The sequence below is a fragment of the Stenella coeruleoalba genome (genome assembly GCF_951394435.1).
Source record: "Stenella coeruleoalba genome assembly, chromosome: 14".
NCBI lineage: Eukaryota > Metazoa > Chordata > Mammalia > Artiodactyla > Delphinidae > Stenella > Stenella coeruleoalba.
Window position 1 is genome coordinate 39,051,773 of NC_137160.1, and position 27,250 is coordinate 39,079,022.

A 27,250-nucleotide genomic window follows, 5' to 3' on the forward strand; every position below is an offset into this window, starting at 1 on the left:
GAACACCCCTCGACCTCGCAATCCCACTCCTCTACTTACACCCTACAGGAACTCACACCCATGCACAAGGAAACAGAACGAGAACGTGCATGCTAGCCTTGATCACAATTCCAGAAAACGGGACACCACTTAAATGTGGACCAATCGGACAGCTGATAAATAGTGGCAATACATTCACCCCGTGGAAAACCGCCCAGCAGTGAAACAGACCAGGGGCACATTCGCAGCTTGTGTCTCACATAGTTATGCTCACTCACCTTCCAAGCACTCACAGCACGAGACTCTGTGCCGAGGCTGGTCTAGGCATGGGGGACACTTGATTGAACAAAATGGATGAAGTCCCTGCCCTAGTGGGTGGACAGAGAAAAGAAAGCACCACCCAGTAATACAGGTTGTGCAACAGACTACGTGGTGTCCTGCAGAGAAGCATGAGGGAAGGAAGAGCAGGTGCTATTTTATGCAGTGGCCAGGTAAGGCCACATCACGTACTGGTGATGTTTCTTATCTTAAGCTGGGTGGTGGATGCACACAGGTTCCTTTCTGTTACTCCTTATGCCTTTATCTGTTGGATATATTTCAAAATAATCTTAATTACAATTAAGACTGATAAGGGAAGTAATTAACAGATGAGTATATATTCTTCTACCTTAAACTTAAAGATATCCCATCCTCCTGACCCCGGCCATCTGTCCTCTCCCCCCACCTCTCCCTTCCTGCCTTTGGTGGTGCGAGCACAGACATGGCAGGCCACCGTTCCTGCCTTCCACCCCCAGAGAACCAAACCTCCCACACCCAGGGAGGCTAGTGTCTCTCAAGAAGGAGAGGCTCTCAAGGTCGAAAGCGATGCTCCCAGAATCCAGCCAAACCTCATAGCGCCTGCCAGTACCCAGCCCAGCAAGAAACCTCGTCAGAGACCTGACTTCCAATGTCGGACAACAGACTTTCACTCCAAATTACACGGCTTTTCAGGCTTTAGACTGCTTCAGTCTTCTTACATCTTTTAAATACATGGGATATGAAAGTACTCCCCCCAAACCCTATGTCTCATTAGTCCTTAATATTGAAAAGAAAGATCAGAAAGAAAGATACATTTATTCAGTGAAGGCCCTCTCCCCCGGAAAATATAAAGTGGCTGAAGTAAACCGCTCCCAAATCTTAACCATGAACAAACTGGAAAAAGGCATGGCCACTGCCTCACTGTCTCATAGCGGTCAGCTGAACAGAAAAAGAACAGACAAAATCACACATCAAATTTTATCAGTCTGATAAGGAATTTGAATTTAAACCCATCTGTCCTTGAATGCTGCTGCATTTCCAGAACCACCACAGGAACTTCCAATCACCAAGGTATTCAGAAGCAACATCAGAGCTGGCCTGAATATCACCGACAGCCACACCCACTTATAAAACTCCAAGTAAGAAAGCTGCCTCCAGACCCCCTCTTTATAGCAAATGATGGTGATGTTTGCTTGGGGTCAGAATCCCCTCTGGAAAGTCTGAGGAGCTAATTGTGATGGACGGCGTTCTGTCCAGCTGACACCAGCCCATTAAGTAGGGTAGTGATGGTGCACGAAGTGAGGTGAATGGTGATTCGGCACAGCACACTGGCAACGCAAGCCGAGGTGGAAATAGGTGAGGTCATGTGCACCAGTCCAGGTTTCTAAAGGGACAGAAGCTATGCAATGAAGTCCATTTTTTCAGCACCCAAAACCTTCAAGCCATAGTCCGACAAATCAGCCGTGTTCGCTTTCAAGAAGTCCAGCTAACAAAGAAAGCCAGCGGCATTCAGCTGAGCCTCGCATGTAGTCCAGGCTCCACATACACTGAGCAAATGCAATCACTCACTACACCATTCTGCAATTGCCCTTTGCTTCTCTCAGCTGTGCCCTTTGCACAGGAAGAAGGGAAGTACGCGACAAAAAGGCTGACTTCGTTCTTGAGAAACACAGGGCTCTAGATCGGGAATGCAGAGCACTCTTTTCCCAGCAAAGCCTTCCAAATGCCCAAGACGGGGCTCATTTTCTCAGGTTCCCATCGTCTAACATGGCAGCCTGAATGCGACAAGCCAAGAACGCCGAGGTTCCACCTAACTGCCCACGTGTGCGTGGACATGGCTTTGGCAATAATCACGTTCATCTCTTTTGGGTCTTTCCCTCTGCTTTTCTAGCTTTTGATGCTAAGACTTCTCTGCCTTATCCATGTTGCACGGATTTGTTCTCTCCCTGAGACCCTCTGGACAACAGTCACTCGTTGAGTCCTTTATTGAAAAGCGTTGCAAGCACCACGCTCTTTTTGAGCTGCCTGCTCAGAGTGGAACATGGAGGATCCAGGTGCAAATAAGAGTGTTTGGTCCATAAGAAGGACCCCACCTAGTCGGGGAGAAGGACAAGGGGACAAATGGTTACAAATATTCTGTGAGGTGGGAAGACCACATCCCAAGAGGGCTTTAGGGAGGGTCCCCCAAGAAGGCATCACGGGAAGGGTGTCAGTGGAAAGGTGTCACAAAGGGTAAAGAGAAATCCTGCAGTAAGACGAGGAGGAGGAGAAGAAGGGTCAGCGTGCACGAAAAGGTCAAGTACCCAGTAGATGCAGACACTTGCACGCAGCTCAACCTCACGTACCTCCCAACACAGAGCCAGAGTGGAGGCCATCTTACCCCCTTACCCCTTGTCAACATCAATATTCATCTTCTCACTTCCACGGCCATAAGCCAAGCAAGTGAATGGGTCCCATGGCTGGAACATAGACTGTGGCCCAAAGGTGCTCATAATGGTGGCTTTCAAGAGACAGCACTGCACTCAGATGACAGAAGACCCAGAAGCTGACAGAGCCAGCAGGCTTGGGAAGCTCTTGTATGCCCACAATCCTTGCCGTCAGCAGCATAGGGAGAGAAAGCCCCAAACCACTGCCCCCTGCTGTGTCCTGTGACCAAGAAGCCTTCAAAGGCAAAGGGCAAAGAAGCACTAGCCATTGTTCAAGAAGTCCATCAAGTTACAAGACAGGCAGCACTGCTATCATCTCTCAAAGTTTGGCAGGTGAGAGGAATGCTCACAGGTACTTGCTGTACATTCTAAAGAAATCCCTTTTCATGAGAAATTAGACTTATTTCTCAATGCATGACTAGTCAGAAAACCTAATTTAGACCAGATGATTCAGATGACAATATGCCTCTGCCTTTTGACTTAAAGAGTCCAACAGCAACCACCCTGCTCAACGCTGACTGGGCACAGCTCCCCGGGGGAACAGCTGGAACGGTCTTAGACGGGATCACGCTCCCAGGAGCCCTCTGCAGGTACCGAAGAGCATCAGCCATTGTTCCCACCCTCGGTGCCAAGGTGTCCAGATGAAGCCTCCACGGAATATCTGCTTATCCAAGCAGGTGGGGAACGAAGCGTGCTTCTTAGTAGGCCTGGAAGGTTCCTACTATCACAACTGTAATTTACAAAAAGGTCAGCCATTCTTGGTTCCAAGCACCATTCACATTAGAACTTCAACTGATATCAGAGGGATTTTGTAATCCACATGGAATTTAGAAACAAACCCTAACATTACATATTTCCTTTATTTTCAAGCCTGATAATGCCTAGAAACCTTAGTGCTGTGTTTTGCCTACAAGAGAATGAATAATTGATTCAAGTACCACATTTCATGTTTTATGAAATTCCCATGAAACATGATACATTAAGCTGATTCTTTTTTTTAAAAAAAGCTGAATTTTGAAAAGCAAACATCTTGAATGACTGAGCAAAGAATAACTGAAAAACAGTTTTCTGTGTCTTTGAAATGGATTCTATAGGACTGAAGTACTTAAAATTTATCAACCACCTTTGGAAACATAATGCTGATGCAAGCAAAGTTGAGAGAAAAAACAGGATTTTAGGATTTTCATCCAAAACCCAACTTAATACAGTGTTTTTGTGTATATCCATCCTTACTTGATGGCTCCTATCCTCAGAGCACTGCCAAGTTCCTTGCGGTGAGGGGCCTCAGCTGGAGCCCTCCCCACCCCCCCACTGCTGCTCTCTGCACAGGGCACGTGCCGGATGCGTGAACGTGTGAAGGAGCGAACGGTGTGGATGTGGAAGAAGATGAGCAAAAACCACTTCTGAAGACTTGCCCCGGAGCCCCTGTGCCCGGTCAACCATCTCTAATTCATGGGCAAGATGACCCATGTGATTGCTTACCAACTTCCCTTTTCTTCCTAAAACTCAGCCCAGGGACTTCCCTGGTGGCCCAGTGGCTAAGACTTCACACTCCCAATGCAGGGGGCCCGGGTTCGATCCTTGGTCAGGGAACTAAGATCCCGCACGCCGCAACGAAGATCCTGCGTGCCGCAACGAAGACCAGGTGCATCAGGTACCACAACGTTCACTGCAGCACTATTTCAATAGCCAGGACATGGAAGCAACCTAAGTGTCCATCGACAGATGAATGGATAAAGAAGATGTGGCACATATATACAATGGAATATTAGCCATAAACAGAAACGAAATTGAGTTATTTGTAGTGAGGTGGATGGACCTAGAGTCTGGCATACAGAGTGAAGTAAGTCAGAAAGAAAAACAAACACCGTATGCTAACATACATATACATGGAAGCTTAAAAAAAAAAAAAATGGTTCTGAAGAACCTAGGAGCAGGACAGGAATAAAGATGCAGACATAGAGAATGGACTTGAGGACATGCAGAGGGGGAAGGGTAAACTGGGACAAGTGAGAGAGTAGCACTGACATATATACACTACCAAATGTAAAACCGATAGCTAGTGGGAAGCAGCTGCATAGCACAGGGAGATCAGCTCGGTGCTTTGTGTCCACCTAGAGGGTTGGGACAGGGAGGGTAGGAGGGAGGGAGACGCAAGAGGGAGGGGATATGGGGATATATGTATATATATAGCTGATTCACTTTGTTATACAGCAGAAACTAACACATCATTGTAAAGCAATTATACTCCAATAAAGATGTTAAAGAAAAAACACTCATGTTTTTTTTTAACATGTAAAGATGTTAAAAATAATAATAATAAAAGACATGATGCAGCCAAATAAATAACTATTAAAAAAAGAAAAATAATACTCAGCCCAATCTTTTTCAGACCTCCATGTCCTCTCCTGATGCTGGCATACTGGAAACACTGAACTTTCTCCTGGATCACCCTCTCCTTTAGTTGCCCATTGGTGTGCAGCACAGAGCCCTTTAACTGCACGGGCCTGGACTCCACCAGTAGTTGAGAGGTCCCAGGAGCAGCCAGCACCCTAGTGAGGGGTCTCAGGAAAGCGTGAGAGACGATGACTCCAGCAGCCGCAGGGCACCGTGGGGGGCTCAGCTGGAATGGGCGGCGGTCATGTGGTTGCCCGTAAGGCCCAAGAAGAAAATACAAAGTCCTTGTCCTCATGAAGCCTTCCCCTAATGGCTCCCCAAGACGTCGGCCTCTTGTGAGGTCACATGGTATTTTGTACCAATTTTAGCCCATCCAGATGGCTTTGTATGGCGATCGTTTGTATGTAACTGTATTCGCTTCCTTTTGCTATATAACAGCTTACCACACGCTTAGCAGCCTAAAACGACACATATTTATTATCTCACAATTTCCATGGGGCGGGAGTCCGGACACAGCTTAACTGGGTCCTCTGCTCAGGGTGTCTCAAGGCTGCAGTCAAGGTGTCATCTGGGGCTGTGGTCCCATCTGAGGCTTGGGCTTGCCTTCCAAGCTTATGTGGTTGCTGGCGGCATTGGTCTCCTTGCAGCTGTAGAACTCACGGCAACTTGCTTGTTCAAGGTCAACAGAATGAGCTTCCTTTTAACGGGTTCAAATTCAACTGATTTGGGACCTTAATTACACCTGTAAAACCCTTTCGCCTTTACCACATAATGCAACCTAATCACGGTTTTGTGATGTTCACACATCCATCATAATCACAGGTCTTGTCCACACTCAAGGGGAGAGGATTATACAGGGCACAGATCGGGGGAAGGAATCTTTTGGGCCATCTTAGAACTCTGCCTTGACCACTGTATGCCCGTCATTTTCCCAACTAAATTTAAGCTCACTCTCCTTAGCACCTTATTCTTGGACTTAACAGCACAACCTGTAATTATTTAGTTCGTATCGTTCTCTGCTTCTCTATACTCAGGCCCCAAAGTGACTGACTCAGGTAAGGTAATCAGGTCACACTCACTGACGAATGAATGAACCAGCCCAACTCCATTTACTGAGGCCTCCAGCCAGAGACAAATTAGAGCCACAAACTAACCAAAAGCAACGAAATATAAAATTAGGAGGGGGTCAATCTTCTTGCAACCCTCCAGTTAAGACCTGGTGCAAAGGACAGGAAGAGCATCTGGAACGAAGGGTGTGGGGCAGCTAGGCGCACACAGGGAGAGAAACTATTTGGACGAGGGTGGTGGTATGGAGTGATGCCAGGGAAGTCAAGAAGGCAGCCAAGGAGGTGGCCCTGTCGTGGGCCTGTCCTCATAGCTCCCAACCCACTTCTCCAGCCCGGCCATGTTTAAGTAGTGAGTCCAACCCATGATGTTTCTGTGAGTCCTCTGAGCTCCCAGGCCTCAGGCTCTGGAGAAACAGCAAGGCCACCACTGTCCCCTGTGCTCCTGACCTCACCATGTACAGATGAATTCCTGGGTAGAAACCAACACTCCCCCTGCTAATCCTTCAAACTCTTGCAGATAAATTGGAATGCTGGCCCCGAAATGACTAAGGGCAGTTTATCTATCTATTCAATGACTTGGCTGGAATCTATGCCATGTAACCAGACGGTCTTCTTTGAAATTTTCTGGAAAAGGACAACATAGGCTTGGTGGTGGCCTAGGGAATCCTATAACAACTGCTACAGAACATGCAGAAGAGGGAGAGTCAAATGGCTCTGCTTCCATCCCTTCTGCTTTTTATGTTTTACTTAGAATCACAGAAATCTCAGAGCTGGAAGGGATCGATGAGGTCACCCAGTAGCACCCTACCCAACCCCAGCAGCCCTAACAGGTCATCAACCTAGGCTCTGGTGGAACATTTCCGATGCAAAGCAGTGTGTTCTGTGGTGGGAAAACTAATCGTCCCACACACCTGTCTGAAATCAAGTCTACAAACATTCCGAAAATGCCTAGTGTCCCCCAGAATAAGCAAATGCCATATTTGGTATCCTGCTCTCACTCCCCACGTCTCAAGCCGTTGACAGACATCACTAATCAGTCATGGCACTCTTTCTGCTGATGCTGGATGTGGCTTCAGAATCCTCAGCAGAATGCCCCAGAAAGTCACCACTGATCAGTTTACACTGGCAAGAGAAATCAACTCATCTTCCAACTCTCTTCTTGGAGCTCGTCTTCAGTCAAAAACCACTTTCCTGTAACTCCTACTCATTGCTCCTAATCTGCCTTTAAAAGCAACAATTTTGTCCCTTCCTCCAAAAACACCCCTTACTTATCTAACTACATCTAAACTTATTCCCTACTTAAACCCTTGCAGGATCAAGGCCAGCTCCAAGGACAGGGTCAGCTGAGAGAGAAAGGAGTCGAGCTCTAATTCTGGGACGGTCAGGTGCCCTCATAGTGTTTCAGGAAACCCTAGAGCCAAGAAGGCACCAGGGGCAGAGATGAGTGTGTGCAGCGTGGGCCACGGAGCACTGTTCTGCCTGCGGGAACTGACTCCAGAAATGAGTCAGGCCAGCTTAGCACAGGAGTGGCTTTGGCAGAGCCTGGCTTTCAGGAGCTGGGGAAAGAAGAGGCAGCGGAAAGGAAGCAAGGGATAACGCGGTTGATGTAACAAGGGTACCAAAAACCAACTCAGAGGAAAACCCTCCAAATCACACTTCATCATTTAGCATATGACTGCTGTCCCCCCATTTCACATCTTCTGCACACTTACCCACAATCACTCAGAATACAAGACAGAGCTCTGTGTCATGTCTCTGGAGACTCTCCTTTCTCTCTCTCTCTCTTTCTTTCTCTCTCTCTCTTTTCTTTCTTTCTTTCTCTCTCTTTTCTTTCTTTCTTTCTTTCTTTCTTTCTTCCTTCCTTCCTTCCTTTCTTTCTTCATCAAATAGAGCTCTGTGTCATGTCTCTGGGGACTCTGCTTTCTCTCTCTCTCTCTCTTCTTTCTCTCTCTCTCTCTCTCTCTCTTCCTTTCTTTCTTCATCAAATAGACAGAGCTCTGTGTCATGTCTCTGGGGACTCCCTTTTCTCTCTCTCTCTCTCTTTCTTTCTCTCTTTCTCTCTCTCTCTTTCTCTCTCTCTCTCTCCTTCTTTCTTTCTTCATCAAATAGACAGAGCTCTGTGTCATGTCTCTGGGGACTCCTCTCTCTCTCTCTCTCTCTCTCTCTCTCTCTCTTTCTCTCTTTCTCTCTTTCTCCCTTCCCTTCCTTCCTTCCTTCCTCCCTCCCTCCCTCCCTCCCTCCTTTCTTTCTTTCTTTCTTTCTTTCTTTCTTTCTTTCTTTCTTTCTTTCTTTCTTTCTTTCTTCCTTTCTTTCTTTCTTTCTTTCTCTTTTCATCAAATATCTGTCAAAGATCTACATGACACCAAAGAGCAGGCTGGAGCTGGGGCCACAAAGTCTGTGAGTTCCTGACACCAAGGAACTCATAACATATCTATTTTGGTGGCAGGTACATAATTCCTTGAGAACCAAAACCAGTTATAAAGTATAACCCATTTTTGTGTGTATTTTATCTCAGGAAATCATGACAAATTTAAAATCAAGATATACACTGAATCTGAAAAAGAATATATATACACACATATATATAACTGAATCACTTTGCTGTACTCCTGAAACCAATACATTGTAAATTCACTATACTTCAATAAAGAAAATGGTAAAAATATCAAGATATTCACTATACTGATGACTGAACTAGTAAGCTTATCAAAAAGAAAAATTCAATAATTTGGCATTTTTTTCTAAGTACCAAAAACAAATCAACGTGTGCTGTAGTGCTTCCAAAACAAGAAGATCTGGTGAGCTAAAGCTTCAGATTAGCAAGTCCAGGCTCTGTCGAGTTCTTAGTACAAACCAGCAGCTTCCTCAAGCACTGTGAGTTCTCTTCCCTGCAGACATTCTATCATTCATCTACTCTCTCCTTCAGCTGCTTTTCACTGAGCTCCTAAAATGTGCCTGGCATCAAGGATGGGAACTGACACGAAAGCAGCCAAGTATGGTGCAGGGAATTAGCCTAGGGTCTCTGGCCTATAGTCTATACTCAACAAATATTTATTGTCAGTGAGGTGAGTGTCACGATCAGGGTATACACAATTGTAAAGCAATTATAGTCCAATAAAGATGTTAAAAAAAAAAAAAAAGATCAGGGTATGCAGAGAGCGCCAAGATACCAGAGGGGCAATGGAAGGTCTCCTGCAGAATTCTGTATCTGAGCCTCATCCTGAGGACAAGCAGGAAGCAAGGGATAAAGCGTGAACCAGGTGAGGAGGGGTGAGGCTGAGGCCAGGCAGAGAGCTGAACAGGTACACAAGGGTAGGACCAAGGTGGGCGCTACCCACGTGGGAGGGCCAGGACTTCATCTGAGGATGAGAGGAGCCACTAGCCGTGTACGCCAAGGACCAAGGAGAGAAGCTGGGCACTGTAGAAGGTCAACCGGGCAACAGGGGGCAAAATGGACCATGGAACGCAGGGTTGAAAGCAGAGAGACTAGTTAGGGGGCTAGGAGAGCAGATAAGGAAGGAAAAGAAATGATGGTCTGACCTCAGACTCTAAAACTGGGAATGAAAAGAGATGCAAGGACTTGAAAGCGGGTGAAGGGTAGAAGAGCCCAAATTTGATAGTTGATGATTACAGAGAGTGAGTGAGAGAGAGGGGTCTGGGAGGCCCCTAGTAGTACCCGAATATGATGGATGACTGTGCTCTTCATCCATATGCTGGATAGAGCCATGGGGTGCTGGCCGGGGGGTGAAGCTGTCGGGTTGGGGTTTGGACATGGTGCACTGGGGACACCCAGGACGCGCCAGCTCCACAGATCTGAAGTGCTGCAGAGTGACCTGGGCTTGGGGACCTTGTGCACATCACTGGCTGGGGAAGTCACAGTGCCCAGAGAAAGAGCAGGAAACAACAATTGTGATTCAAGGTACACCTCATCAGCAGTTCCTCTGGAAAAGTCCACTGAACAAGGAGAGAAGAATGGAGTGCAGAGGCACATCTTCGGTGTAAATAAAGTGGAAAAATTCCTGATGAACACAGAGCAACGAGATTCAGTCGCGGAAAATTCCACACGTAGGAATGGCCAAATAACACTGCTTTTCTTTTTTCCTTCTCATCTCATAATAAAGAAGAAGATGGGGGCTGCTAATGGAGAGGAAAATTCTGGAGAAATCTCTTTGGCTGAGACTATGACAGGGTGAAGTGCTCGAATGCACGACTGAACAAAATAGCAAGGGCTTTTAGGGGGTTTTTGGCGAGTGGGTTGGGTTTTTTTTTTTTACCTTGGTCTGCAAACTTGCCTGAATTTCCGGAGGGCTATGACTCTACATAGAACGCGAAGTGAATTTTAAAGAAGCATCTTAGCAATCCAGGAACAAGTCAAACTTAAATTATGATAATAATATTAAGTTAAACCATTCAGCTTTTCCATTTCTACGGTAAAAAAAAAAATGGTCATGGACTTCCCTGATGGTCCAGTGGTTGAGAATCCACCTGCCAATGACACGGGTTCGAGCCCTGGTCCAGAAAGATCCCACAAGCCGCAGAGCAATGAAGCCCGCGCGCCTAGAGCCCGTGCTCCGCAACAAGAGAAGCCACCGCCATGAGAAGCCCGCGCACCGCAACGAAGAGTAGCCCCGACTGGCCACAACTAGAGAAAGCCCGCACATAGCAACGAAGACCCAACGTAACCAAAAATAAATTGAAAACAAATTTTTTTTTAAATGGTCACATATCAGCAATTTCACATGATTTGGCGTAATGATGCTCCAGGTTGGGGATAATGTTGACCAGGTAGACCTAGCCGTGTATCGCTTCACAAAGACTATCCTGTGAAGTGGTTCTGTTACTACTTAACAGAATTGAGCAGAATTAATCACTGATTTTTACTTCAGAAAAATTAAAACTTGAAAGAAAAGCCTCATTCGTTCTAAGGTAAACTTACCAAAATAAGTGTCATCTAATTATAGGGGAAAAATACCTTGCAAGGGAGTGAAGAGGAAAGCCAAAATCATGTTTAAAGCTGGAAGTACTCACCTAGAGTTAGATGTTAAAGGCAGATACACTGCTTGCTGTCCAATGTGGTGAGGGGCTCAGGGACATGCATGTTGCCTGCCTCACCTGTGCTCTAACCCAGCACCTGCCTCTCTCACCTGAGAACCCAGAGGAAAAACAAAGGGCACTTTGTCCCATCGAAGTTCAGGACCCGGCTCTGACCTTCCCTCGCTCCCTCACCCACCTGACCCCACGTTCCTGCACGCAGTGCTGAAGACTGAGGGCCTGGCAGGACCCAGAGCATAAGCAATGATGATTCTGATGAGTTTGCACTTCCAGAAAAGTAGCAGCACAAGCAGAAGCCTCCAAACCCCTTCTTACCAACCTACCCAAATGACCAATGAGAAGCACAAGTGAAGAAGAGATTCCACGAGCCCTGAGGCTGGGGTGACAACCACACACCACGGCCTTTGAGGAGTCCGTCTAGACACACCAGAGACTGCAGCTGGCCGTGGGGAATGGTGTGTCCAGCACCAACTCCCTCTCCTGGGAGAAAGTCCTGGAGAAAAGCTGGGCAAGTCCACAGTATCCGATGGTCATGTGGGCCACGGGAAAGACATGAAGTACCCCAGCATGAGTCCATTTTTGGCCCCTGTGCCTGAACAGGCTGGGAGAGGAAAGACACAAGTGCAGCTCTAGACTCTTCTCTGACCCTGACACAGGGTGAGGACGGCAAGGGTGGCAAGAGGGCCACAGATGGGACACTCAGAGCACTCGGGGTGACCCTTCTGTCACCACACACCACCAGCAGCGGCAGGAGTGACTCAGCCTCCCTCCCCAAGCAGGGCGGTCTGTGGCTTTCCTGCCCTGACCAAACCCCTCACAGCAGGTGTGTGGCTGGTTCAACCTGGAGGCCATGTCCCCAACAGCGTGCCAGTCTGTGAGCAGAAAGGTCAGGCCGAGGTGAGATACACCAGGGCACAGAGAACATTAGACACCAAACGCAGAGGTCTCAAAAACTACAGCGGAGAAGAAAAACAAATACACAAACAAACTGCGGAGACCACGTCCCACGGCTATGAGTGGCCCAGCTTCTCCAGCCATTCCCAGCCCACGTGCCACAGCTGGTGAATGCCCGGAACTGACAGACCAAGTCTCCAGCAGGCGTGCTACTCATCCAAGTCCCCAAAGGAAGAATTTCGCCATGCAAACACAGAGGAAGAGGAAGCTAACTCTCCCTCAGGGAAAAGGACCTCACCCATGAGCCTGACTGACTTAACCAAGCGGTTGCCACAACTGAGGAACCCAGGCCCCAAGACACAGAGTGTCCCCTGACTGAAACAAAACGGGAGGGCAAGAGAGACCTTTCTTAGATGACATTCCCAAACCAAGTTTACAAAAGAAACAGGAAAAAGACCCAAGAGAATCCTTTCATCCTTTCATGTGGTAAATACCAGACCTAATTCAAAAATGAATAAGAAAAACAAAATACAAACACACCTGGGGGGATATGCATAAAATTCTGTAACAAACAAGAAGGAAATGGACATCGCACACAAGAGTTAGATGGAGAACTTGCAAAGGATTTGTCCCGGGCCATGAAAGAGCATGCCCGCAACAGTTTTGAATTTTTAAATAAGGATGTCAATTCTTCCCAAATTAATGGACAAAATTAACACAATGACAACTAAAATTTACAAGCCACTTTATAAAAATGACTATAAAATTGGTCCATAGGAATAAGTGCACCCTAATGACCAGGAATGACAAAGATTACCAAAAAATGATCACCCCCGGCCTGGGGCAGATAAGCAGAAATGGAGGTCACTGGTGGAAACATAAACTCACACATCCCTAGAGGGCAATTATTCAAGCAAAAGCAACACAAAAATGTACAAACCTTTGAACCCAACAACTCTAAGCAACAGATATTTACTTCTCACAGTTCTGGAGGCTGAATGTCCAAGCTCAAACTGTCCACAGAGCTGGTTTCTCCTGAGGCCTCTCTCCTTGACTTGTAGATGGCCGTCTTCTCCCCCTGGACAGATCTGTGTCTCAATCTCTTCTTCTTATAAGGATACCAGTCATATTGGATCAGGGCCCAATGATCTCATTTTAACCTAATTACCTCTTTAAAGGCTCTATCTTCAAATGCAGTCATGTTCTGAGGTATTGGGGGGTCCGATGTCAACATATGAATTTGAGGGGTGCATAATTCAGCCCATTACAGGTACTGCATTAATATCATTGATTATTATTGATAACAACTGTCATACCTACAATTCAGTCTTTTACTTAGACCTTTCTATGAGCTCTTTAAGCTTCACAACACTCCTATAAAGAAGGTATTATCTCCCTTTTACAGGTGAGGGAGCAGCGGTTTAAAGAAGTTACAGAATTGTGCCAAGGTCTAGGAGCCATCACAAAGCCAGCTGCCAAGGTCCACTGCTCCCTTCCAGGAGACGAGGTTGCAACATATGTACAGGACACTTCATTTCTGTAAAAGGCATGTGCAAAGCAAGTATGTACATGGGTGGGTAGAATATGGTCTTCGTTTTGTGGGATTATGGGTGATTTTCATGTTTTTCCTTTTTATGCTGTTTTTCAGACAACTGTGTGCTCACAAATTATACAATAAAAAGTTATAAAAGCTATTTCTGTTTTAAGAAAAATATCTACATCACTCAGTTTTTACAAAGTTTTCTTGTCAGCCATGTCCATCTTTGGCCACCTTTACGTCACTGGCCTTGATGCTGTGACACTCTCATCTCTGCAGGTTCAATTTGGCCCAATGGGTTGCTAATTTGTGCCAGCCAACATGACTCCTCACTGAAAACGGCCCCTGTCACATTGACTGACCAAGAGGAGAAACATCAAGTGAAGGAAGATTCTGCCCTTGACACTGGTCTCAACTTCCCCCTCCCCGGGGGGCTGGGGACAAACACTACTAGGACACTTGGGCTGCCGTGCCATCCACACAACTGGCCACGTGGTGCACCTCAGGACTAGGGTAAGGGGGTGGAGGAGAGTCAGGCCAGGCTGGAGGGTAGAAAACACAGTATCCAAGAGATGCTTGATTCAGGAAGTAAGCAGCTCTCCCCCTCCTGTGCTCATCTCCTCACCTTGGTGCCAGTTTGGGCCCCTCCCTCCCCTCCCCATCTATAGTCTGAACCCACCCTCTGCTCTCCTCTTTTGCTCTGAAATGTCAAAAGATAAACTTTTAAGTTTTCCTGGGATGGAGGATGTTAGTTTAATCATCATTTGATTACCATCTGATCACTTTGTATCACTGCCTAGTTTCTGGTGCTGTAGATGCCAACAAAAGCTATCTGACCACAAGCCCCGATCCTCATTAACAGACCCCCTAATACACAAGGCATTTCCCCCCTATAAGTTTAAGTGATATTTGGCAAGGCACTGAAATTCTCTGGTTCCGGTTTTTCCAAGGAGACCTGAAGTCTGGATTTTTTTATGTCAAATCTCCCAATTTTTAAATGTTGACAACCATTAAAACGTTTTTTAAAACCACAGAAGCAAACAAAATATCTGCAGTTTTCTTCTAAAATGCAAGGGTTGAGCTAAAGGAGCTCTAAGATCTTATCCAGCTCTGATGATGACTAAGGTGCTTTAGGATTAATGGGTACTTTGCTTTAGGTGAAATAATCAAATCTAATTTTTCCATGTAAAACTAGCCCTTAAGAGGCAGCTTCCCTGGAGGTACAGCCAGAAAAGGCAACTGGTCTCACTGATCCTACTTATCTCTTTCTCTTTTCTTCCCCAAAGCAGATCACCTATATGCAATTTCTAAACAGGTAAGACGTTTTCAATACAGCATATAGTGGTTCAGAGGCAGCACCTCCCAGGGAGCTTCTCCGGGGCAGAGCTGCATCCTGGTTTTATTGGCTCATTCCCAGGGACTGACAGGGCCCATCGTGAAGGCTCAGCATGTGTGCGGAAAGTTTAAGTTCCCAGGAATATAGCTCTCAAGGTCCTACTTCAATAAGAATAATTGTGAGATATAAAATTCCACTATCGATATATATTAAATACTGGTGATCACACACACACAAACCCTTTAGAGCATTAGCTATAGCCATCCAAAAATAATGTCGGATAAATATTATTTCTACATGTGGTGCATTTAAGACCTCTTCCCAGCAGCCGGCTCACATTTTTGGAGAGCGCTAGGCTACACCATAACTCAAAACCTATCTTTACCTCTCAGCAGATACATCCTCAACACAGAGCAACAGATTCCTGGGCCTTAAAAAAAACAGCTGACAGAGGGCTGAGTGCAAAAATAAAGATAATTTAAACGAGTCCTAAAAGCAGATGTGGAAAGGACTGGGTCCTCCAAATGCTCTTGTTTCCTTTGCATCCGGGGGCCTCACACATGGTCACATAGAAACTGAGGAAACTTCATGAAGGGCATGCTCCTCCACAGCACTGTGACAACTGGCCCACCTTACGGCTTGTAAGAGAGTTTTTCAACGCGGTCTGGACCCAGTTTTGAGGCTCTGCTTAGAAGTCAGTCAGTCCCCTTCTCCAGCAGCCCAAGCCCACTCTCCCAACCCGCAGGCATGTGGGCTTCTCACACGCCAGAGCCCCGGGGCCCACTGACATAATGCAAACTGGCCAATCCTAAACCTGCTCACCCCGCCTTGTGTGGAAACCACAACAGAGGTGCCTGCCCTCGCCCTCCACTCTGCTTCCCCCGAGTGGCCCAGAGCGGGCATGATGTTTTCTCCCCGGGGAACGGTGAGTTACAAAACTAAAAACCTCCTCCCAGTTTCTCTCTCTTGATCTGCAACAGGCCTCACCATCCTTCACCCAAGGTAATTCGGTTAAAATGAGGTGGGACAAAGAGGCAATTCAAAGGTTGTCCTTGATTGTAAATGTCTGGTGGCTGCTGGCAGCTGATCACAACCTGAAAAAGCCTACATGCCTTCAAGGTCAGGAAGGGGTAACTCAACATGTGGGCCGGGGAAAAAACCGATAGTTTCCTTGTATCAAAACACAAAGGTCACAGCCTAAGAAATCTGTCCTTTACATCCCTCAGAAGTACACTTTCCTGGCACGGGCTTCAGTCAGATACGTCCAGATGTGCTGACGTGTGTGCACACAATGCCCTGGTTACCCCGAGTCTTCTGAGACTCAGCGGAAGTGGGGTGGGCGTGCAAAGGCCCCTCGGCTGCATGGAAAGCAGGACATCTTGTAATAACCTGAAAGGGAGGGAGTACCCGCTCGTTTCCCAGGTAACAGATGGTAGCCGTCTGGCCTCCATTAAATAGACATCACTGGAAAATCAAAATCAGAAGGCAAGGCCTTGGTGGTGGCAATGGAAGCTCAGAGGCAAGGAAGGGTCTTACCTCGGTGGCATTTTCTTCAGGGACAGAGAAGCAGCAGGTGGCTGGCAGGGTTCTCCCTTGGCTGTGCTTGGGAGTTCTGATTCTCAAGCATTCGTTAACTGCTTTCGGTGCCTTTCCAGGGCAGATCAGAACACCGCAGATTAATAAACCACTGCACACACTGGGGCGGAGAGCCTAGCTGAAGCATCTGTGTCAACACCATCTTTCATTACCGCCAAGTACCACTGACACAACTCACCATTTGGGACCTTGCAGAACCATTGGGCTTACCCTGCCCCTATACGATGATGCACTCAGTGGCAGGGAGGCCCTCTCTCCCTCCAGCCAGACCACCACGGGGCTGCTTACTGGAAGGCTTTCTCCGCTGGGCTGAGTTTTTCCTTCCCAAGTCCCTCTATGTGGCACGCACGAGTAACCTGCAGGCACAAAGGCAGGCCTTTCTCTCTTGCCACGTCCCCTTGGAGTCCAGGAAGCCAAACACCCACTGTGCCAGCCTCCCTAGCAGCTACAGGCGGCCATGCAACCCAGTTCTAATCCATGGGAGGTCTGCAGGGGGCTCCTGATGAGAATTTTGCTTTCCTGATAAGGCGGGGCTGACCACCGCTGGCAGAGCCACCCTCCTCGCCACAGACTTGAATGCAGATGAACCAAGATGCTCACACTGATGATGGCTCTATAAAAACGCACATATAGGGCTTCCCTGGTGGCGCAGTGGTTGGGAGTCCGCCTGCCGCTGCAGGGGACGCGGGTTCGTGCCCCGATATGGGAGGATCCCACGTGCCACGGAGCGGCTGGGCCCGTGGGCCATGGCCGCTGGGTCTGCGCGTCCAGAGCCTGTGCTCTGTGGCAGGAAAGGCCACGGTGGTGAGAGGCCCGCATACTGCAAAAAAAAAAAAAAAAAAAACGCACATATACACTCCTAGGTAAGGGTCAGAAGAATAAAGATAAACATGTAGATGGTTATTAGTTCCATACAGGTGTGTGTAGGTCTGTGCATTCCTACCAGCACCCACTGGGGAAGACTTTTTTTTTTAAGTTAAAATGATGCATACTTTAAACCCCGCAAAAAATACGCTGTGAATTTGGACCCATTATTCAGAATTAGGCCATTTTAGGTGTATTTCTTTCCATGTGGTTCAACTTATAAGCATCCATGGAAAATAAAATAGAGGAATTGCTCCCACCCTTATTCCTGTGCCGTCCCCTCTTCCAGGTGTTGGGCCAGTGTGGATGGAAATGGAAGGATGAGAATCAAGGCTTATATGCATTTCTTCAGACACAGAAGGACAGCTGTATTCGGAGGCAACACAGCAGGACAAAGTTTATGGTTAATTTGGTACACGTGCCATGAAAGTTTCCATATAAATGTTTTAATCATACTGAGACTAGAAATCATAAAATTCATCCACAAAGCATCTCTGCTGACAGCTTATAATGAGGGCCTACCACACACCCAGGGAAAGATGGAACGTAGACGAAAGGAGGTGCCTCCCCAGCCTCACAAACACCGTGGAGCTGAGAAACTGAGGCTGAGGGACCCTCTCTCACACACACACTTGGCATTTATCAAAATGAACAGAAACAATTAACACTGACTTAAAAATACGTCCCCCCCCAATTTTTTTAATGAGCCGTCAGTTTTCCCTTTTGCTTTTACCCTTGTTGCAGTGGCTCTCCAGGAGCAGAGAAAATGGGGAAGGATTCAGAGAGTTCGAGGTGCTGGGTCACAACTCAGAACGTAAGGAACCTTCTCAGGGTAAAACACAACAGGACACTGCAGGAGACTGTTTCGTTTTGCCTGCCTCATTCAACTCTAACCAAGGACATTTGATATTAAATCACACGTTTCGTGTATTTTTCCTTCATCCAAGGGAAAGAAAAGGAGGTATTTCTTTTTCCTTATATGAACACGGAGTTGTAGAGTTACAGGCATAGATGCAGAAGGGGGAACAGAACCTTGATCAGTCATGATGTGCCCCAGTGCCTGGCCACGGTCCTTGCTCGACTTCACCCTAGAGGAAGTGATTTTTTAGGCAAACACTCAACCTCTTTGAGACTCAGATTTTTCAACTGCAAAATGAAGATAATATTGAACTATATTAAATTTTTCATTTGGTAAGTCAAAACTGTTGATAACAGCTATGTCATATGGTCCAACCTAATAATTCCTGCCCTGCCTATTCACAGATTTTACAGAATCAAATAAAATTATTTATAGGAAGTTGCACAAAAATACTCGAACTCTGAAAAGAGCATTAACTTTATGAACTGGAACGGTAATCAGTGCTTCAAACACCACACACGCACCACTTTGTAAAAAATGAAATTACGGAGGTAGCTTTCAGCATCCTTCTTTAAAATGCAAATTCTGGGCCCACCCCAGACCTACCAAGTCAGAAACAGGAGGACCTGGTGAGGAATGTGCGCTTCCTACAGGAACTCCCAGTGATAAGCCAAGTCGGTGACCATATTTTTCCCAGGAAATAACTGGCCTCTTCGGTTTTGAGGGGCTTTCTGTTCAAATGCAGGCCTTACCCAAGCCCACTTGGTGTGCACCTTTCCTCACCAAATAAAGGAGATTATAAAGAACCTAGTGTGCAGAATATTCTTTTCTTAATAACTGGGAAGAGGGCTTCCCTGGTGGCGCAGTGGTTGAGAGTCCGCCTGCCGATGCAGGGGACACGGGTTCGTGTCCCGGTCCGGGAAGATCCCACATGCCGCGGAGCAGCTGGGCCCGTGAGCCATGGCTGCTGAGCCTGCATGTCCGGATCCGTGCTCCGCAACGGGAGAGGCCACAACAGTGAGAGGTCCGCGTACCACAAAAAAAATAAAAATAAAAAAATTTAAAAAAATAACTGGGAAGAGACTACAAGTAAAGTCAGTAAAATGAACTCAGTCACTGATTAGTTACGAGGAATCGATAAAACCTGAAGGGGTCTTCTTTTGCTACAGGATGTCTTCATCTCCTTACTCCGTAACCAAATCTTTCAAAAAGTTCTCAGTATCGAAGTTCCTGGAGGTGATCCCAGACCCTCCTTGCAGCAGGGGCTGGGCCGCCCCATGCCCGGCGTCACTTACCCCTCAGAATGTAGTTCTGATAGTTCTGATCTGCCTCAGCTCCCACCTTGATCAAACACGTCAGACCTTCAGCCACTACAAATTCATGCACCAAATCCTTGTCATCCTGGCAGGAAACAGGGAAAGAGAGAGAGAGAGAGAGAAAAAAAAAAGACTTCAAATACTGTCCCGGTCCATCCTCCATCCAGGCTGTTCTGTGAAAACTATGTACAAGCCTTTGACGCCAGACCGCGACCTCTGAAGATTGTTCTGCTCTATTCAAATGAGGCATCTTAACTGTTGCCAGAGGAATTTTACAGCCAGTCTTCACATCATTGTTTGCCAAAGACCAATTATTGCCTTCTGGGCAATCTAATAAAGATAAGGCAAATGAATCCCCCGACTGTCAGGAATACTTAGAGTGATCTGTTTTTCATTCTTTAGAAATCACCAGGCTCCGTATCCCCACAGGTCCCAAGGGACCAGCCACATGAAGCCTGCTGGGTTTCAACACAGGAAACACTGGGCTGCAGCACAGACCATCGTGTAAAGGATTCAAAGCAACTCGTGTGTTTCAAAAGACGGTCCCTAAAGACGGTTACGAGCGTCTTGCAAATGGTATCTGAGAAAGTAGGGGAGCAGTTTCTCCACCTCCCAAGTCGTGCAGCTTGCAGGACAAGCAAGGAGGCAGAGCACAGAACCGGCCGTGTGTCTGGACCAGCAGCTACACTGTCGCTCAGAAGAGCCACGGCGGTCAGCCTGATGACCGGATCACAGAAGGCAAGACCTGGAAGGAACCGCAGGAGTCATCTAATCTGGTGGTTCTCCAAGAGAGGTCTCCAGACCCACAAGCACCTAAGCATCACCTGGAAACTTGTTAGAAGTGCAAAATACCCAGCCCCACCCTGACTTACTGGATAGGAAACTCCACTGTGGAGCCCGGCAACCTGTGCTTAAAAAGCCCTGCAGGGGATTCAGAGGTGCTCAGATCCTTCTCACCTCTGACTCCCTCACATCAGGATCATCTGCAGAACTTAAAAAAGGGACAGGAAGCAGGTCCCTGCCCAGATGGGTTTAATCCGAATTTCTGGGGTGGGGCCCAGGCTCTGCTATTAAATTCCCAAGGAAATCCTAAAGGGCAGCCAGTTCAAGAACCACTGATCTAATCCTACCTTCCCTTTACAGATGAAGATGCATGAGGGGCAAAACTTTGGCCAAGATGACCTAACTATGGTCCAGCCAGCCCCCAAATCCAGTCCTTTGCCTGGAGTACCAAGTTCCATGGAGCTCTATAAGAGGGATTTTTCCACTACTGTTTCAGGAGATTTCCTCAATTGGACACTGCCTTGTCTCAAACACAGCTAGGATACATTCATCTTCAATTATAACAACAGAGCAAAAATAAAAAACCTCAGTGATGTAAACAGTAGAAAGCTTAATGGAATAATGGAAGGTTATTATTATAGGAATGGTCAGCAACCATGGTTTACCTCCAAGAAAGAAAAAATAATTTAGACAAACTGGTATAATTCTCCCATCTCCACATTGAAATCAGCCCCTCATTTTAATTTTATGGCATTTTCCAATTATATGGAAGGAGGACGTGAGGTAACGGGGAGGTGGGGAGAGGGAAGCAGGGGGCAGGCCAGGCGAATGCTCCCTTTGAACCAAGAACACACTCAACATTCAGAGGGCACTGGGGGGAGGGGGGAGCACTGCTGTGCCCCGAAGGTAATGAAAGACAGCTGTGTTAACTCAGACTTTAAGATAATCATGGCGTTGGAAGCAAGAGAAAATGGGACAGTATCATGAGTTTTTGGAAAATTACTTTACACTCATATGTATAAAGGAAATAAAAATAATTCTCCCTCCATCCATATTCTTTTCCACCAGCATATGTGAAAAGTGAACATTTAGATGAGCTCATGTCTAGTCAGAAAGTTTTTCCAAGCATGTAACAAATGTTTATTACTTTAAAACTAGATTCACACATGACTTCATGGTGAAAAAGTGAGAACAAGCTCTCAAGAAACCACTCAAGCTAATCACTAATATTAATATAGCAGAGAGCTGACTGTCTGGAAAAGGCACTTGGAAAAAAACACTGGACAGTGTTTATAAAAATAATTCAGAACCCTAACTAATATTTATGCACATATGTAGATAAAGTATTTAGAAAATAAAAGTGTACGAATGATTAATGTAGAAAATATCTTCCAAATTGGCAACGCAGAAGATTTTGAACACACATCTTGAAGTACACAGGCATTAATAAATGATTTTTAAAACACTGGTTTCTAACTAGAGTGAAGTCAACATGTTAACACTAACTGATATGAGATTATCCTTGAATTTCAGAATTCTCTATAATAGCCATATTTTAACCTGTGATCATTTTTTTAAAATGCCTATTAGTCAAGGAATATTCAACTCAATCCAAATGACCAATGGTTCTGTTTCTACATCCTTACACTCTAGTTCCAAAAAGAACCTCCACATCCAGAAAACATAAGACATGATGGAGGTGCAGACCGGTGCGTGTGGGAGAAGGTGATCTAAGCCCCAGACAGCCTGCAGCCTGTGGAATCCACCCAATACCCAAAGCAACCCTGCCCTGTGTGTTAGAGCTGTTTTGTGCACAGGTCTGTGGTCTTCCAAACAGATTAAACTTTTGGTAGCAAATGGCTTCTTCCTTGCCTGCATAATGCCAACAAAGGCTGCTCAAGAATATTTGTTTGCTGAATAAGTGGTGGAAACAGCATCCCTGAGAATTCAGAGAGACAACACTACAGAACAAGTATGGTGAGGGGATGTGAAACAAGACCGACATGTGTTTATCTTTTAACTTTGTCACCATGGAAAACTTGAAACATATACAAAAGAAGACAGAATAATTTAGTGAACCCCAGGTGCCAATCAACTCATATCAATCCTGCTCCATCTATCACCCTACCCTGTCTGCTGCCATATTAATTTGAAGCAAATCCCAGACATCATATCATTTAACCCATAAATATTCCAATATGTACCTCCAAAGGACAGAAAGTCTTTTCAAAATTATGTACTCATAATAAAAAATTAATACTTTCTTAATATTATCAAATGTCCAGTCAGTGACCAATTCCAACTGTCTCAAAAATAGTGTTTTAAATTTTGTAGTAGGATCCAAATAGGAGTCACATGTGGCAATTAGCTGATATAACTTTTAAATGTCTTTTAATTCATCTCTTTTTTTCCCTTGAAATTTGTGTGTTGGAGAAACTAGATCATTTGTCCTACAGAGTAGTCTATATTCTGGATTTTGCTGATTACATGCCTGCTGTGTGGTTTAACATGTGCCTCTGTCCTAGATCATTTGTAAATTGGTTACTGCATAGAAAGGCAGGATCCGATCCAGAGTTGATTTTGTTGGCTTGACCACATCCTCAATGGCAGTGCAAGTTTCCATGAGAAGGCATGTAATATCTGATTGTATCTCACTTCCATCACGTCAGCAGATCCTGATGCTTGATACCTAGATCCATTACTTCATTCAGGGTTGCAAAATTCTGACATTCTCATTGATACTCTCATTATATCACTCCTTCTTACTTGCTAGCTAGAATATTTTTGAAAGCGAAACTTCCTCTCAACTGAACTTTTGATTTTCCTAAAGTTCATTCAGGAAAAAGTTAAGCTAAATGTCTGATTCTAAAATTTTACCCATTTTTCAAAATAACGTGCTGGTTCACCACCATCTTCCTTCCACTGGTGACCAATTCATTGTCATTCTTTAGTATTATTATGAACTCATCAATGCAGATTAACCTGATGTGTTTTAATCCACTGTAATTATCATCCTTATTGATGCTTAATTGTCCATCTTCAGCCAGCCAGTGGGAGACCCTTCAAGGTGCTCCCGAGTCCCTTTGGCAATAATCCTAGTAGCATTTGATAGCTACCTTGCTATCTGCATAATAATATGTTCCAGGTTTATTTTACTATTTATTTTATTCTGGTTTCCCATGCCAGACTTGGAGTCAGCTATTTCTCCAAGGAGCTCTGGTCCCTTTCTGTATTTTAAAATGGCAATCTCGGTGCCAGTGGTGCTTTTTGCTCATGGGTTCGCCATTGCTTCTAGTCCTCTTCAATAAACTTAGTGCTAGAAATATGCTTTGTTGCAAGTTTGTTAAGATAATAAACACCCTGGGTTCATTCCGATCCTTCCAATTAAATTCAGGAATCCAGAGTTTTTTAACCTAACCCTTCTATCTTTCTAGCCACTTTCTTCCACATACCAAGAATCCAAGTCCTTAAGAACTCTAAGAATGACAAAATTAGAACACACACACACACACAGTTATCAGAAGAGCAATACCAACACTACCTCCAGCAATATGATTATTATAAACAGTTGATTTTCGTGTGTGTGTGGTTCTCTTTCTTCTTAGAGTATATCCTACCCAGGGTACAAAAACTGCAGTGTTTTAAAGCCACTCGGAACGACTCTTCTCTGTGTGGTTCTGCCACCAGCTCAATGAGGTGAACACAGGTTTCAAAAGAAGTCAAAGCTGAACAACGGGGCTTTCCTGGTGGCGCAGTGGTTGAGAGTCCGCCTGCTGATGCAGGGGACACGGGTTCGTGCCCCGGTCCGGGAAGATCCCACATGCCACGGAGCGGCTGGGCCCGTGAGCCATGGCCGCTGAGCCTGCGCGTCCGGAGCCTGTGCTCCGCAACGGGAGAGGCCACAACAGTGAGAGGCCCGCGTACAGAAGAAAAAAAAAAAAAAAAAAAAAAAAATGCTGAACAACGGAAGCAGCAGGCAGGCTGAGGGGCTGCACGAGCTGGTGTGAGGAGTGGCAGGAGTGTGGTCCTCCGTTGGCACGGTGAGAGCCCAGCCCAAGTGCAGTCAGGGATCTGAGTTCGAGAGGAGGAGGTTAATGGAGGGTGAAGAAGTTCTGTTTTGTTCAGCTAAGAAGCAGGGAGACACAGATGGATACGTGGGAAGTGAAGCTTTGGGGCAAGTAATTAGCGAAGCATTTACTTAATTAGAGCCAGGAAAGACTGAAGACAGACACCTGTGAGAGGAGTATTCCGTTCGCCCAATTCATTCATCTATTGCTTCAGTGGCACTGGCCACAGCGTGAGGCCCCAAAGACCCAGTGATGGAATTCAGGGAGCTCACAGATGACCAGACTCAGGCACGCACCCTGTGGTATCTTAAATTCCATTCCAGAGATGAGCACAGAGAACTTTATAGAGGAGAACCCTTGACTTCAGTGAGGGCTCATCTGGAGGATCTCCCTGGCAGGAGGAGACACCAGATGGGAGACAGAGACATGGGGAGTGGATGTGGGGCAACAACGCATCCTGAGATAGAAGCAACAGGTCCAGGGGCAAAGGTGCAGAGGAGACTTGCCCCCAGAACACAATCACAGGGGAGACAGCTGCAGCCAAGGACAGGGAGGTGGGCCACAGAGGCCAGGTCCAGAAGGGCCTCAACGTTACACTGAGAGATTCAGACGTAACTCAGATGGCTACACGGAACCAGCATGAGAAGGACTTGGTCAGCCCCTCTGGTGGGAAGCTAGAGGGCAGACCAAGCAGCAGGTGGTGCCCATGACATCTGCTACAATTTTTCCAGAAGAAACGGCCTGAATCAAGGCCAACCCCAAACCCCAAGACACTTCTGAGACATGCGGCATGAGGCAGCAGTGGTGACTCAGGGTCACGCCTGTAGCTGTGGGAAGATGAGAAATGAGGACTCATCTCCAGAAACACTGTCACTGAGAAGGGCTCTGCTCTGGGAAAAAGATGAGGGCATGCTTGGTTGAACAAGTTTAAAAATGGGACAAGAATGTGCAGGTGGGATGGACTGTTGGCCTGCCTTTCTGCCAATCCCCCTCAGACAGGAAGGCACCCATGAAGGGGACAGCCACTCGGCTAGAACTACCACAGACGGAAAATCCTTTAAGTGTGTGAAGGAGACGGGAACTGAAGAGATGTGGACCGCACCCTAGAGTCTAAAATCATGCCAGAAAGTACGATGAACCTACGGAGACACAAGCTCCATCTTCTCCACGAAGCCTCATCCTGCTTCTGCTGACCCTGCCCTGATTGGCACAGCGGCCTCACCCTCCTCCCCTGACTCTGTGTCCCTCTTCCCTGTGGGTGACAGCTTGGAGTTTGCCTACACTCCTGTCCTAGCCCTCATCGCTAAGCTTGTGACTTGCCCAGGGGAGAAGCAGAGGGAAGGTTTAGGAGAGAAGGATAAGCCAGAACCCGACAAAGATGCTTGCACACGTGCACAAGGGGGCTTGTCCCTAATGGCACGGTTTGTAACAGCAGAACCCTGGAAACGAACCCAACTGTCTGCCAATAGAAGATGAATAAGGCAAATTTGTGCTTCCTCCGTACAATGGTTACTCACTCAGTTAACTCGGTCACGCCCACACCTATCCCGCTCTCACTAAGTAAGCCGCAGCGTGATACACACAGCATGATAACACGCATATACAGTTCATAGAAAAGAATATCACATATTGTTGGTGAATATGCACCATTAGTATGGAAACGTGCATTTGCATGATAAACACTACATGTGACATTCAGTAGAGAGGGGACCCGGGGTGGAGTAGGAAGACAGTGGTTGATATTGAGCAGAACACAAGACTTCAGTTACATCCGTAGTAGGAATTTTTTTTTTAATCTGATGTAAATAGGGAAAAATATTGTGATTTGACAACTTTTTTTACTTATTATGCTTGAAATATTTGGTATGGTAAAAATACTCAACTGACATTTTGACAGAATTTACATTGTACTCTAAAGAGACTTTTCTTTTTGTAATCAGTAAAAGGTATAAACTTGTCTGCATCTAATTCCACAAGCAATGCAAAAACAGAACCTGAGAGTACTTTTTTCTTTTTTTTACCTGAAATATCTGCTTCAGGGAGAAAAGGGCCCTTCTTAAATCTCGTCCACCGGAGTTGTATAGTTTTTCTGAAATAAAGAATACAACATATACAATTAATTGAACTGACTCGACAGATGGCAAAAACACAGAGAGGATATGAACAACTAATGAATTTCCACTGGAAAGGTGAGTAAAACAAATTCATTTCATGCAGGATATCGACCTTACCCCCAGGGGTGCAAAGGACAGTCCAGCTGTTGCAGGACGCAGGAAGAGGAGATTGCAAGTTGTGGGAAAGATGCCCTGATCTGCACCCTCAGTCCTCAACTCCCTCTCTCCAGAGCTCTATTTCCAGCTGTTTACAGACTACTATACTTGGTAGCCAACTATATCTGGAAAGTTAACACAGCCAAAACAGAACCTCCTTCCTTGCCTCACAGCCCCCGCACCACCATGCTTTCTGCAGTTGGGCTCAGAAAGCTTCAAGTTGCCTCTTTTTCCCTGTGATCCAATGATCCAAGAGCAGCAGAGTGGCTCTAAGGACTGACTAGCTCCCTTGGTGACGGCTCACTTCCAGCAGGAACCCAGCCTTAGCTCTGCCTGCACCCAGGCTCTCACTCATGTGAGACGGGTTCAAGGATGGGTCCTGGCCCAGAGCAAGGCAGATGGAGAAGCCCCTGTCAGTACCCTGGGGCTCGACACCGAGACCAACTTCTACAGGACCCACCTTCCAGAGGTCATAGTGAGGCAGGAGAGGCAAATGAGTAAGGCACAACT

At 46.3% G+C, this 27,250-nt stretch overlaps 1 protein-coding gene across 1 annotated transcript in view; it reads right to left on the reverse strand.

The window, feature by feature from the left end:
- Positions 1-26,529, reverse strand: part of LOC307196710 (FH1/FH2 domain-containing protein 3-like) — a 107,679-nt gene extending 81,150 nt beyond the window's left edge. The window contains exons 1-2 of the mRNA XM_079941934.1: positions 26,492-26,529; positions 19,600-19,705 (exon numbers count right to left, since the gene is read on the reverse strand). The gene's annotated coding sequence lies outside the window, so the exon portion shown is untranslated. The remainder of the gene's footprint in view (positions 1-19,599; positions 19,706-26,491) is intronic.
- Positions 26,530-27,250: the final 721 nt, after the last annotated feature.